Raw genomic sequence first — 13,395 nt, 5'->3', positions numbered from 1 at the left:
CTCTCCCCAGCCATTATCAATACCCTTCAGAGATTGTCCGCCAGGCGTCAGCAGTCGCATACCAGGACTTGTGATATGCACTGGCTGCTCGAATGGTTTCATGTGATCCTGATTTTGGGGGGTGGGATAAGCAGGTGCTACACCTTGCCCACGGGTAACAAGCCAGCGGAGGGACGGAGCACTTTTTACACCTCCTTTACTGGAGACATATCTCTGCCCCGCCACCCAAACACAATAATACTTATTGTAGATTATAATTTTTATTTATGTATTGCACTGTGCTGCTGCCACAAAACAACAAATTTCACGACGTATTATCAGTGCTAATAAACCTGATTTTGATTGCTGTTTAAAACACAGACTGCGCAAAAGCCGGCGGGAGATGGTTCAACGGTAGACCAGACCGTACACGCCGCAGCCTCTAATTCAGGGCAACCAGACTCCTAATGACCCCTCTCTGCACGCCCTTCTGCAAGTCCCAACCTGGAGCTGAATTCTTCGAGTGAAGAGAAAGTTTTAAAACGAATCTGCCCTGGGTACAAGCAGGCGACCAAGCGAGGGCAATATTTCGGTGGCCACAGACCAGGAAGGCAGAGAGAGACACACACACACAGGAACTACACCCCAACTGAAGGGGGTTGCTTCATACTCCCGAGACAGAACATTGCCTCGGGACGCCTCTGGGGCAAGTTGATTCATTTGCTGGTGGGAGTGTGTATTTTCCGTGAAAGCAGTCAGCTCTGTCCAATTGAATGTTGGATTGATCCTGGCGGTGATGCTGAGTGGAGTCACGGAGGCATTTTGAGGCTGAGTAAGGTGTGTGTTCACTCGGTCTGTAGCAGAAGCGTCACACGATTGCCTTACTCGACGGAAACTGCAGTTGGTGACGCCCTGCAGCGCAAACGAGCCCAGGAACACAAGAGAGAACTTTTAATATCAACGCTTATCCCGACCACGGAGGTCTTACTGCTTTAAACTCTTGACAAGCGACTGAAGGACTACCTGGATTCTGCGTTCACTGGTGAGGAAATACTTTACGTCATGTTTTATTTTAAAAAACTAGAGTGTTTTCCTTGGTCACTGTCTCAGAGATGGGGGGTCCACTCGGCCCGTTAGACTTGTACTAGCCCCATAAGGTTTATTTCCTCCCCACCAGCCTTGCTAACTTGTCCCCTTCCAAGTTTTTCACCAAATCCCCTTCCCGTTACGCCGATCGCCCTCACCCCTTACCCCTCCAGTCTCCGAGCCCGCCGCCTCCCCGGAAACAAGTTCCTCCCCGGCCCATCAAAAGCTCTCATGGCTTTGGAGCGCCTCCATTAAATTCCACCCCCCCTTAACCTTCTGAGGGCAACACAAGCCTCCAACTTCTCCAGTTAAAAGTACCTGCATATTGGTAGACAACTCAAGTTATAGGACTTTACTACAACGAGTTTTACAATGCTCGTTCAGAAGAATAGTTTTTGTGTGGCCCACTCCCGCCCTTATTTCATTGAACCTGTTGTAAACCAGGTTGAAATATTTTTCTTCCCTCAGTTTTTAATTTTTTTTTTGAAAAGAAGTAGACATTCTTTTTCTAAAAACCATTTCTTCTCGGGTTATATTGTGTGGGCGGGGAAGAACACGTGATTTCTACCCCCCCCCCCCGGTTCCGCCTAACAATGATGTCCTCATTTGGTTAGGAGACCGCTACCTGACGACATACCGGGGATCCGAAAGCTGCAGCCGCGGGGACTGAGCAAATGAATCCCTCCCGCGTTTCCACATCAGGCCCCCATGTTCCCATAAGATACAGGGGTAGAGTTGGGGCCCGGCGAGGCTGCTCCACCATTTCATCATGGCGGAGTCAGCCACCCCCCCCAATCTCCTGCCTTTCTCCCCGCATCCCTTTGAGCCCTGACTAATCAAGAATCAGTCAACCCCTGCCTTAAATATTTCCAGTGACTTGGCCCCCACAACCGCCTGTGGCAACGAATTCCACAGATTCAACACTTTTCTGGCTAAACAAGTCCCTTCTCATCTCTGTTCTAAATGATCTTAGATCCCCCCCACCAAAGGGAACATCTTCTCCACCCTACATCCACTCTATCAAGGCCTTTCAACATTTGATGAGTTTCAACGAGATCCCCTGTCATTCCTCTGAATTTACAGGCCCTCCTGTGACTAGCCCTTCAATCCCAGAATCATTTTCGGAAACCCCCTGTGGACTCTCTCCAATGTCAGCACGTCCTTTCTTCGATAAGAGGCCCAAAACCACTAACAATACTCCCAAGTGAGGCCTAACTAACCAGCCTCAGCATTAAATCCTTGCTTTTGTATTTGAGTCCTCTCGAAATAAATACTTTCACTTTCCTCACCACCGACTCAACCTGCAAACTGACCTTTCGGCGGGCAGAGTTCCTCAGGAAATTGGCTGGAGGGTTTTTTTGTGTTAGAGAATTTCTTCAGGTAACTTGGTTACCAGATTCCCAACTTCCGTTATGAGGGTTGAACGCTTTATATTAATGGATACTTAGGCTGGGTCTGAGTTATAGAGGGCCTCAGCACAGAAACAGGTCCTTCAGCCCATCTAGTCTGTGCTGAACTGTTATTCTGTATAGTCCTGTACAGTCCTCCGTACCCTTCCCATCTACATACTATCCAAACTTCTCTTGCACATTAAAATTGGAACATTTGGCTTCTCATTCTGACTTCTTCCTCCCCCTCCCTTCCAGTTCTGATGAAAGGTCGTGACCCGAAACGTTGGCTGTTTCAACAGGGCCAAATGGCCTAATTCTGCTCCCATGTCTTATGGTCTTATGTTTGTTTCTCTCCATGAACGTTGCCTGACCTGCTGAGTTCCTCCAGCATTTTGTGTGAGCTAGTAAACGAACATAGTGCAATGACAGGTCAGGCAGCGTCTTTGGAGAGGAACACACAGTAGGTGCAGGAGTAGGCCATTCGGCCCTTCGAGCCAGCACTGCCATTCACTGTGATCATGGCTGATCATCCACGATCAATATCCAGTTCCTGCCTTATCCCCAAAACCTTTGATTCCGCTATCTTTAAGAGCTCTATCCATCTCTTTTTTGAAAGCATCCAGAGACTTGGCCTCCACTGCCTTCTGGGGCAGAGCATTCCACATATCCACCACTCTCTGGGTGAAGAAGTTTTTCCTTAACTCCGTTCTAAATGGCCTACCCCTTATTCTTAAACTGTGGTCTCTGGTTCTGGACTCACCCATCAGCAGGAACATGCTTCCTGCCTCCAGCGTGTCCAATCCCTTAATAATCTTATATGTTTCAATCAGATCCCCTCTCATCCTTCTAAATTCCAGTGTATACAAGCCCAGTCGCTCTAATCTTTCAACATATGACAGTCCCACCTTCCCGGGAATTAACCTTGTGAACCTATGCTGCACTCCCTCAATAGCAAGAACGTCCTTCCTCAAATTTGGAGACCAAAACTGCACACAGTACTCCAGGTGTGGTCTCACCAGGGCCCTGTACAGCTGCAGAAGGGCCTCTTTGCTCCTATACTCAACTCCCCTTGTTAGGAAGGCCAGCATGCCATTAGCTTTCTTCACTGCCTGCTGTACCTGTATGCTTGCTTTCAGTGACTGATGTACAAGAGCACCTAGATCTCGTTGTACTTCCTCTTTTCCTAACTTGACTCCATTTAGATAATAATCTGCCTTCCTGTTCTTACCACTAAAGTGGATAACCTCACATTTATCCACATTAAACTGCATCTGCCGTGCATCCGCCCACTCACCCCGGCTGTCCAAGTCACCCTGCATTCTCATAACATCCTCCTCACATTTCACACTGCCACCCAGCTTTGTGTCATCTGCAAATTTGCTAATGTTACTTTTAATCCCTTCATCTAAATCATTATATTATAAACAGCTGTGGTCCCAGCACTGAAACCTGCGGTACCCCACTGGGCACCGCCTGCCATTCCAAAAAGGACCCGTTAATCGCTACTCTTTGTTTCCTGTCAGCCAGCCAATTTTCAATCCATGTCAGTACTCTGCCCCAATACCGTGTGCTCTAATTTTGCCCACTAATCTCCTATGTGGGACTTTATCAGAGGCTTTCTGAAAGTCCAGGTACACTACATCCACTGGCTCTCCCTTGTCCATTTTCATAGTTACATCCTCAAAAAATTCCAGAAGATTAGTCAAGCATGATTTCCCCTTCATAAATCCATGCTGAGTTGGACCGATCCTGTTACTGCTATCCAAATGTGTCATAATTTCATCTTTTATAATTGACTCCAGCACCTTTCCCACCACTGACGTCAGGCTAACCGGTCTATAATTCCCTGTTTTCTCTCTCCCTCCTTTCTTGAAAGGTGGGACAACATTAGCCACCCTCCAATCCACAGGAACTGATCCTGAATCTATAGAACATTGGAAAATGATTACCAATGTGTCCACGATTTCTAAAACCACCTCCTTAAGTACCCTGGGATGCAGACCATCAGGTCCTGGGGACTTATCAGCCTTCAGACCCAACAGCCTATCCAACACCATTTCCTGCCTAATATAATTTTCCTTCAGTTCATCCATTAGGCTAAGTCCTTTGGCCACTATTATATCTGGGAGATTGTTTGTGTCTTCCCTAGTGAAGACAGATCCAAAGTACCTGTTCAACTGATCTGCCATTTCCTTGTTCCCCGTAATAAATTCACCCGTTTCTGTTTTCAAGGGCCCAATTTTGGTCTTAATTATTTTTTTCCTTTTCACATACCTAAAGAAGCTTTTACTATCCTCCTTTATATTCTTGGCTAGTTTACCTTCATACCTCATTTTTTCTCCGTGTATTGCCTTTTTAGTTATCTTCTGTTGCTCTTTAAAAGTTTCCCAATCCTCCGGCTTCCCACTCATCTTTGCTATGTTATACTTCTCTTTTATTTTTATACTGTCCTTTACTTCCCTTGTCAGCCACAGCCTCCCCTTACTCCCCTTAGGATCTTTCTTCCTCTTTGGAATGAACTGATCCTGCACCTTCTGCATTATTCCCAGAAACACTTGCCATTGCTGTTCCACTGTCATCCCAGCTGGAGTATTGTTCCATTGAACTTTGGCCAGCTCCTCCCTCATAGCTTCATAGTTCCCTTTATTCAGCTGTTATACTGACACTTCCGATTTTCCTTTCTCCCTCTCAATTTGTAGATTAAAACTTACCATATTATGTTCGCTCCCTCCTAATGGCTCCTTTACCTCGAGGTCCCTGATCAAATCTGGTTCATTGCACAACACTAAACCTAGAATTGCCTTCTCTCTGGTCGGCTCCAGAACAAGCTGGTTGACATTATGGTCAGGCCGCACTTGGGGTATTGTCAAAAGTTTTGGGCCCCATATCTCAGAAAGGACGTGTTGTCATTTGGAGAGAGTCCAGAGGAGGTTCACGAGGATGATTCCAGGAATGAAGGGGTTAACATAGGAGCGTTTGGCAGCCTTTGGGCCTGTACTCACTGGAATTTTGAAGAATGCGGCGGAGGGGGAGGGGGGGAATCTCATTGAAACCTACCGAATGTTGAAAGGAAAAGATGGAGTGGATGTGGAGAGGATGTTTCCTATGGTGGGGGTATCAAGAACCAGAGGGCACAGCCTCAAAATTGAGGGGAGAGCTTTTAGAACAGAGGCAAGGAGGATTTTTTTATGTAGCTGGAGAGCAGTTTTGCCCCAGACTGCAGTGGAGGCCAAGTCCGTGGCTGTATTTAAGGCAGAAGTTGATTCCTGATCGGTCAGGGCATCAAAGGATATGGCGAGAAGGCAGGTGTGTGGGGTGGAGTGGGATCTGGGATCAGCCATGGTGGAATAGTAGAGCAACTCAATGGGCTGAATGGCCTAATTCTGCTCCTATGTCTTATGGACATTCCAGGCCGAAACCCTTCATCAGGACTGGAAAGGAAAGGAGTAGACTTTTTAAGATCGACTGTTTGTTGCCCTTCCAAAAATGTTGTTTTCCTCCAGCACTTTGTGTGTGCGTTCCTCCAGATTTCCAGCATCTGCAGAAACTCTTGTGTTTATAACATTACCGCAAAGTGAGGGAACTGCAGTCCAAGATCGAGTTAAGGTTTTATCTTGTTGGTAGTTAAGAGCCTTCAATACCATAACTCTCCGCTCTTCCTCACCCCTTCCCTGTCCCAAGTTCCTGTTGATCCTTTGTTGGCAGTTGTGCCTTTAGATGTCTGAGCCTCGGGAATTCTGACCCGAAACCTTTCTCCTTTTAAAATCCTCCAACGATGCTTCTTGTCCCGATACTTGCACCTCCGCTTATGGGCTGGCAGCGGTTGAGGTTTTGCAAGGCAAAGGCCTGATCGCACTTGGAGTATTGCGAGCAGTATTGTGAGGATGGAGATGGTCCAGAGGAGGTTCACAAGAACTATCCTCCGAATGAAAGGCGTAGTATACGAGGAGAGTTTGAGGGCTCTGGGTCTGCCCTCACTGGGGTTTAGAAGAATGAAGGGAGTTCTTTTGAAACCTACTGAACATTGAAAGACCTATATAGAGTGGCGGTGGTGGGGTGGAGATATCTCTACCAAAGGAGGTGTAAGACCCTTCTTCCCTCTGCTAGCCTGCAGGTTACCCTTGGGCAAGGTGTAGTACCTGCTTAGCACCCCCCCCCCGACCAGGGTCATGTGAAGCCGTGGGAGCAGGTGGTGGATGGTCGTACGAGCAGTCGGCGCAGATCACAAGTCCTGGTTATGCGACCACTGACACCAGGCCAGACAATCTCTGAAGAGTATTGATAATGGCTGGGGGGGCAGGGGGGGAGGTGTCACCTGTCTTGTAAAGTCACTGCCCAGAAGAAGGCGATGACAAACCACTTCTGTAGAAAAATTTGCCAGGAACAATCATGGTCACCGTGATCGCCCATGTCATATGACACGACTCATAATGATGATGTCATATGACATGACGCATAATGGTGATGAGATAGAGTGGATGTGAGTGAATCCAATAGCAGGTGGATCTAGGACCAGAGGGCACGGCCTCAGAATAGGAGTGTGTCCCTTTGGGACAAAGATGAGGAGAAATTTCTTTAGCCAGTGGGTGGTGAATCTGTGGGGGCCAGATCATTGGGTATATTTAAAACCAGAGGTTGATAGGTTCTTGATTAGTGAGGACATCAAAGATTATGGAGAGAAGGCAGGAGAATGGGGTTGAGAAGGAAAATAAATCAGCCCCGATGGAATGGCGGAGCAAACTCGATGGGCCGAATGGCCTAATTCTGCTCCTATGTCTTATGGTTGTCTTTGTTGTCCTAATGAGGCATCTTTCAATGCTGTACATCAGTGAATGATTCTGTGAGGAGCAATCTGTTGTTCAATATGGTCTCTGGAATAAGTTTTGTATTGGAGTAATATCCAAAGGGACATAAATTGTGCTTTAAGTAGATTGCGTGGGTACGTGGCCAAGTAGTTAAGGCATTGGACTAGCGACCTGAAGGTTGTGAGTTCGAGCCCCAGCCGAGGCAACGTGTTGTGTCCTTGAGCAAGGCACTTAACCACACATTGCTCTGCGACGACACCGGTGCCAAGCTGTATGTGTCCTAATGCCCTTCCCTTGGACAACATTGGTGTCGTGGAGAGGGGAGACTTGCAGCATGGGCAACTGCCGGTCTTCCATACAACCTTGCCCAGGCCTGCGGCCTGGAGAGTGAAGACTTTCCAGGCGTAGAGCCATGGTCTCGCAAGACTAACGGAAGCCTTTATTATTTATTAAGTAGATTGCGGAGAACTGTTAGTGTTTCTACTGTGTTGCACGCAGTTAAGATGATATGGCTTCTGTAGAAACTGTGAGGGCTTCTGAATCCCTCCGCACTACAGCCTTTAGCCATCATTTTGGTTCAGACAGTTTGAAGTGATTTTTTTTTAAATTGGGTTCCTTGGTTTACAATACAAGAAGTTTTCAGCATTGCCAATACAGCAGACAGAAGCAGCTGTTCACTATTTTATTTAGACCAGAGGGTTCCCGAGCTGGGGTCCGTTGGACCCCTCGGTTAATGGTAGGGGGTCCATGGTATTTAAAAAAAGGGTTGGGAACCCCTGGTTTAGACAGACAGCACATGCACTTCTGCCCCAACGAACCGGTTGTCACCCAGTCACACTCATGTGGCCAGTTATCCTGCTAATCTGTACGTCTTTAGAGTGTGGGGGGGGGAACCGGAGCACCCGGAGGAAGCCCACATTGGTCGCGGGGGCGAACGTGCAAACTCTTCACGGACAGCGGCGGGACTGTCATAAGCTAACCGTCTCGCTTACGTGGATGGGTAACGACCTGCTGCTTATTTTCTGTAGCAACACATATAAATTTCTGGCGGATCTCGGCAGGCCGGGCAGAGAGGAGTAAAGGGCCTAAGATTCGGGCCGAGGCCCCTTCGTCAGGCCCAAAACATTGGCTGTTTCTTCCTTCTCTATAGATGCTGCCCGACTTGCCGAGTGACTCCAGCGTTTGTGTGTGTGTGTGTGTGTGTGTGTTTTACTCTGGATTTCCAGCATCTGCAGGGTCTCCTGTGTATTATACATACAAGGTAAATGGTAGGGCACTGAGGAGTGCAGTAGAACAGAGGGATCTGGGAATACTGATACAAAATTCCCTAAAAGTGGCGTCACAGGTAGTTAGGGTCGTAAAGAGAGCTTTCGGTACCTCGGCCTTTATAAATCAAAGTATTGAGTATAAGACTTGGAATGTTATGGCGAGGTTGTGAGGCCGAATCTGGAGTATTGTGTGCAGTTTTGGTCACCAAATTACAGGAAGGATATTAATAAGGTTGAAAGAGTGCAGAGAAGGTTTACAAGGATGTTGCCAGGACTTGAGAAACTCAGTTACAGAGAAAGGTTGAATAGGTTAGGACTTTTTTCCCTGGGGCGTAGAAGAATGAGGGGAGATTTGATAGAGGTATATAAAATTATGATGGGTATAGATAGAGTGAATGCAAGCAGGCTTTTTCCACTGAGGCTAAAGGAGGAAACAAAAAACAGAGGACATGGGATAAGGGTGAAGGAGGAAAAGTTTAAAGGGAACATTGGGGGGGCTTCTTCACACAGAGTGGTGGGAGTGTGGAATGAGCTGCCAGATGAAGTGGTAAATGCGGGCTCACTTTTAACATTTAAGAAAAAATTGGACAGGTACATGGATGGGAGGTGTATGGGGGGGGATATGGTCCAGGTGCAGGTCAGCGGGACTAGGCAGAAAAATGGTTTGGCGCAGCCAGGAAGGGCCAAAAGGCCTGTTTCTGTGCTGTAATGTTTTATCACTCTTCCTGAGAAAGCTGGAGCAAAAGAATATGAATTACATAGGACCATAATTTTAATGAGTCATATCACCAAGATACTTCTAAGAATTTTGATGACAGGAGCTAAAAGTAAGATGCAAGCTGAAATAGGCAAAGAACAATGTGGTTTTGTGAAAGACAAAGGTACAAGAAATGCAATATTGATGTTAAGGATACTATCAGAACGAGCTATTCAAGTGTAAAAAGATTTGTTTGTTTTATCGACTACACAAAAGCATTTGATAAAGTGAAGCACAATAAGTTATTTGAACTATTACAGAAAACTCTAGATCTAGATTTGAAAGACCTCTGCCTAATCAGAAATCTGTACTGGGAACAAACTGCTGCTGTAAGAATAGATGGAGAAGTGAGTCAGTTTATGAAAATCAAGCGAGGTGTTAGGCAAGGATGTGTTTTCTCCCCTGATTTATTTAATGTGTACAGTGAAACAATATTACAAAAAATAAGAGACATCTTGGGAATCAAAGTTGGTGAAAACATCAATAATTTCAGATATACGGATGACACTGTGTTAATTGCAAGTACGGAGGAAGAACTACAAAACTTAATTGATATAATTGTTGAAGAAAGTGCAAAAATGGGTCTATCTATCAATTGCAAAAAGACAGAATGTATGGTGATATCCAAAAAGAAGGAGAATCCTATCTGCAGGCTGAGAATAAACAGGGAAGACATAAAACAAGTACAGAACTTTTGCTACTTAGGAAGCTGGGTGACATCAGATGGCAGGTGCGACTTGGACATCAAAAGTAGAATAGGGATGACAAAAGACACCTTTACGAGAATGAGGAGTATACTGACCAATACTAAACTAGGCATGACAACCCACCTCAGAGTACTGAAATGTTACGTTTATCCAGTTATGTTATATGGCTCAGAATGTTGGACAATATCTAGTAACATGAGGAAACGAATTGAAGCAGCAGAGATGTGGTTTTTGAGGAGGATGCAAAGAATATCATGAACGAAACGAATATCTAACGAGGATGTCATGAACAGAGCAAACACAAAAAGAGAAATAATGTATGAGATCATGAAAAGACAATGTAATTTCATCGGACGTGATTAGGAAAGAGGAGTTAGAATGCACGGTAATTATGGGAAAGATTGAAGGGAAGAAAGCAAGAGGAAGGCAAAGACAAATGATGATGGAGACAGCAGCCAGAGAACTGGAAATGAATACCAATGAATTGATCCACTTGACCCGAAACAGGAGTGTGTGGGCCATGGCAGTCAAAGCTCAAACTGGGCACGGCACCTGATGATGCTGGTGAATGTTCTATGGTTCTCTTAGTTCCCGTAACTGGCTGTGTTGACAGATCTCCGTTCAGCAGCATCCTTCACGTCTGTATGACGAAATTTGGGACAGTTTATTTTAAATGACTGCTGGAAATATAAGTGGACTAACAGGACCCTCGTATCAAGTTATATGTTCGTCTATTATCATGCAGCACCTGCACTCCCCTCCCTGTTAAGTCACAGGCTTTTGAAATAGCCATGTGACTTCCTTCCCCACTGTTCTGTCATTTGCCACAGTCCCTACCCTCCTCTCCCCTTTCCACATTATTATCCTGCCCTGTTTTTCTCCTGGTTACCATGTTAAAACTTCTCCTTAGGTGATCATAAAATGCTTCCAACAGTCAATTTTAATATCATGCCGAAAAAAAAAGTTGGAGCTGAGATTTCAAGATTCAAATCTATTACTTCGACATCCAGTGAAATACATCGTTTGTATTAACAACCAACACACCTGAGGGTGTGCTGGGGGAGCCCACAAGTACCACCTCTGTGCTTGACAGGACAACACAGAACGCACCAAGTGACAAAGCAACAACAGCAGAGCTAGCCCCGTCCGTCCCTCCCACCCACGCACATTCACGGTCCTCTAACCTCTTCCTTCGTCCTCCGGAGGACGAGGACTTGGGCTCGTGGACCCCGGGCTTTGACTTCCCCAGCGGGCTCGCGGGAGATCCACAGACTCGGTCGTGGGGGGGAGGGGGCCTCTTCTCCCAAACTCTCGATTTCACCCTCGGGCCTCGCTCCTGGCCGTCAACCCCAGGATCATCAGCTACTAACACTAACTCCAGACCTGCTGAGGACGGGATCCCGAACACTAGGCTTTGAACTGATTCGTGCGGCTGGGGGGGGGGGTCCATCAGGCCGAGTTCCTCCTGTCCGCACGGAACTGCGACTCCAGAACCCTCCGACGACTCGCCAACCCCGGGTTGGGGGTGGGGGTGGGGGAGGATGTGCAAGGACAATGTTACCACCAGCCTGGAGGTTCATTTTAAAGCTGAAAGATAATTTGGCATAGATCGAGTGGGCAGCCGGCATATTTTTCCCCAAGGCAGAAGAGATGTCAGAGGTAAATCTTTTTACCCCACAGTGACTTGGAATGAACTGTGGGATGTGATAGTAGGGGACATTTAATAGATTCTCCGAAAAGGCTCGTAGATGATAGAAAAATAGAAGGCCATACAGAATGTATGAAGGAAGGGTTAAAGTAGTCTAAAGGGTAAGAAAAGAATTGTTCTATGGTGGTTTCCTTTTCAACTGATTATTCAGCAGCTTGTAAAAAGTAATTGATTAACAGAGAACAACAAATTATAACAGTTATGGCACAGGAGAGAAAATTGTCCATTTATCTTTAAATTCCTGTGGTTATCAGTTCTCCGTTTACAGAAAACTCTTTTTCCCCCTTTGCTACTTTGTGACATCTTGTTTCGTAAGTTTTGCGGGACTCACGGTGAGTGGCTTTCGTTTGTTTTGACACATCAAAAGCTGCCATGTTGACAAATGTCTACTTCCTTACCGAGCCCTACAAGGTATTTGTGAGGTGACTCAGGAGGTAATCACTGGTTAATCATTGCCAACGAAGCCAAGTGCTTCAGACATCAAAGTCAAAGAAGGCGATTATTTTTATCCCGGCGCTGTGATATATCGGGAGAAATCCCAGACAGTACATTGTTTAAAAAAAAGGCCATTCTGCCCTGCGAGTCTGTTCTATCATTCCACAAGATGCACGCAAGGTAGCGGACATCCCACCTCTCCCGGAAGTTCCGGGAGCCTCCCGCATATTGATAGCGGCTCCCTGATGCCCGGAAATTATACACAATATCCCGCAAATCGATCTTTTTTGAGAGGGAGAGGGAGCATCCTGATTGGTCTCTCTTCGTGCTAAGTAGACCTATCAGTTTTCTCTGTGGGCGGGCTTTACAGTCGACCTCAAAAATAATGACAGTGTTGCTCGCTGCACTGTTTGCAACAGTGACTTTTCTATTGCCCATGGTGGGTTAAGACTGTAAAAGACATGTTGAGGTGAGTTTAACAGGTGTCATTCGTTCATTAGCATAGCTAACGTTATTTAAACTAGCTGGCTGGCTGCTCAGGAGCTACTCTATTGCAGACATCCCACCTCTCCCGGGAGTTCCGGGAGTCTCCCGCAAATTGATGGTGCTACCTCCCTGAAATGAGTTTTTGCAGGGTGGGATGTCTGAGGTAGAAGTCCGACGTTCTCTGGCTTTCAGATTCGGATTAATGTACTTATTACTTGTACGTCAAAACATCGAAGTGCGTCGTTTGTGTTAAGAACCAACGCGCCGAGGGGTGCGCTGGGGTGGGGTGGGGGCAGCCTGCAAGTGTTGCCACACATAGCATACCTGCGACGCTCGGCCAAACAGCACAGAAGACAACAAGCATCGAAGGAAGCACGCAAACACGAGGAATTCTGCAGATGCTGGAAATTCGAGCAACACACATCAAAGTTGCTGGTGAACGCAGCAGGCCCGAAACGTCGACTGTTCCTCTTCCTAAAGATGCTTCCTAGAGATGCTGCCTGGCCTGCTGCGTTCACCAGCATCGAAGTAAGCAAGCCCCTTTCTTTCCTTCCCGTCCATCTGCACCAAGACAGTCCTCCGACTCCAGGTCCGGCTTCTTGGCCTTCAGTCTCCAGGGTATGGACATCAGGCTCCAACTTCTAGACTTCAGATCCACACCACCACCCCCCCCACCCCCCTGGGCTAGCCGACAACAGGACTCCAAACTCCGACTTTTGAACTTCAGTAAGGGTGCAGCGGATTTGATTGTATCCTCATTTCCACTGACCTTT

General features: G+C 46.7%; 1 protein-coding gene across 1 annotated transcript in view; it reads left to right on the top strand.

Moving 5' to 3' along the window:
- The first annotated feature begins 379 nt into the window (after positions 1-379).
- Positions 380-13,395, top strand: part of LOC134339546 (fermitin family homolog 3-like) — a 93,257-nt gene continuing 80,241 nt past the window's right edge. Inside the window, exon 1 of the mRNA XM_063036159.1 lies at positions 380-1,021. The gene's annotated coding sequence lies outside the window, so the exon portion shown is untranslated. The remainder of the gene's footprint in view (positions 1,022-13,395) is intronic.

The sequence above is a fragment of the Mobula hypostoma genome, chromosome 30 (assembly GCF_963921235.1).
Source record: "Mobula hypostoma chromosome 30, sMobHyp1.1, whole genome shotgun sequence".
In the NCBI taxonomy this organism is placed as follows: Eukaryota; Metazoa; Chordata; class Chondrichthyes; order Myliobatiformes; family Myliobatidae; genus Mobula; species Mobula hypostoma.
The sequence above is the reverse complement of the archived record's forward strand: the minus strand, read 5'-3'. Positions and strand labels throughout refer to the sequence as shown.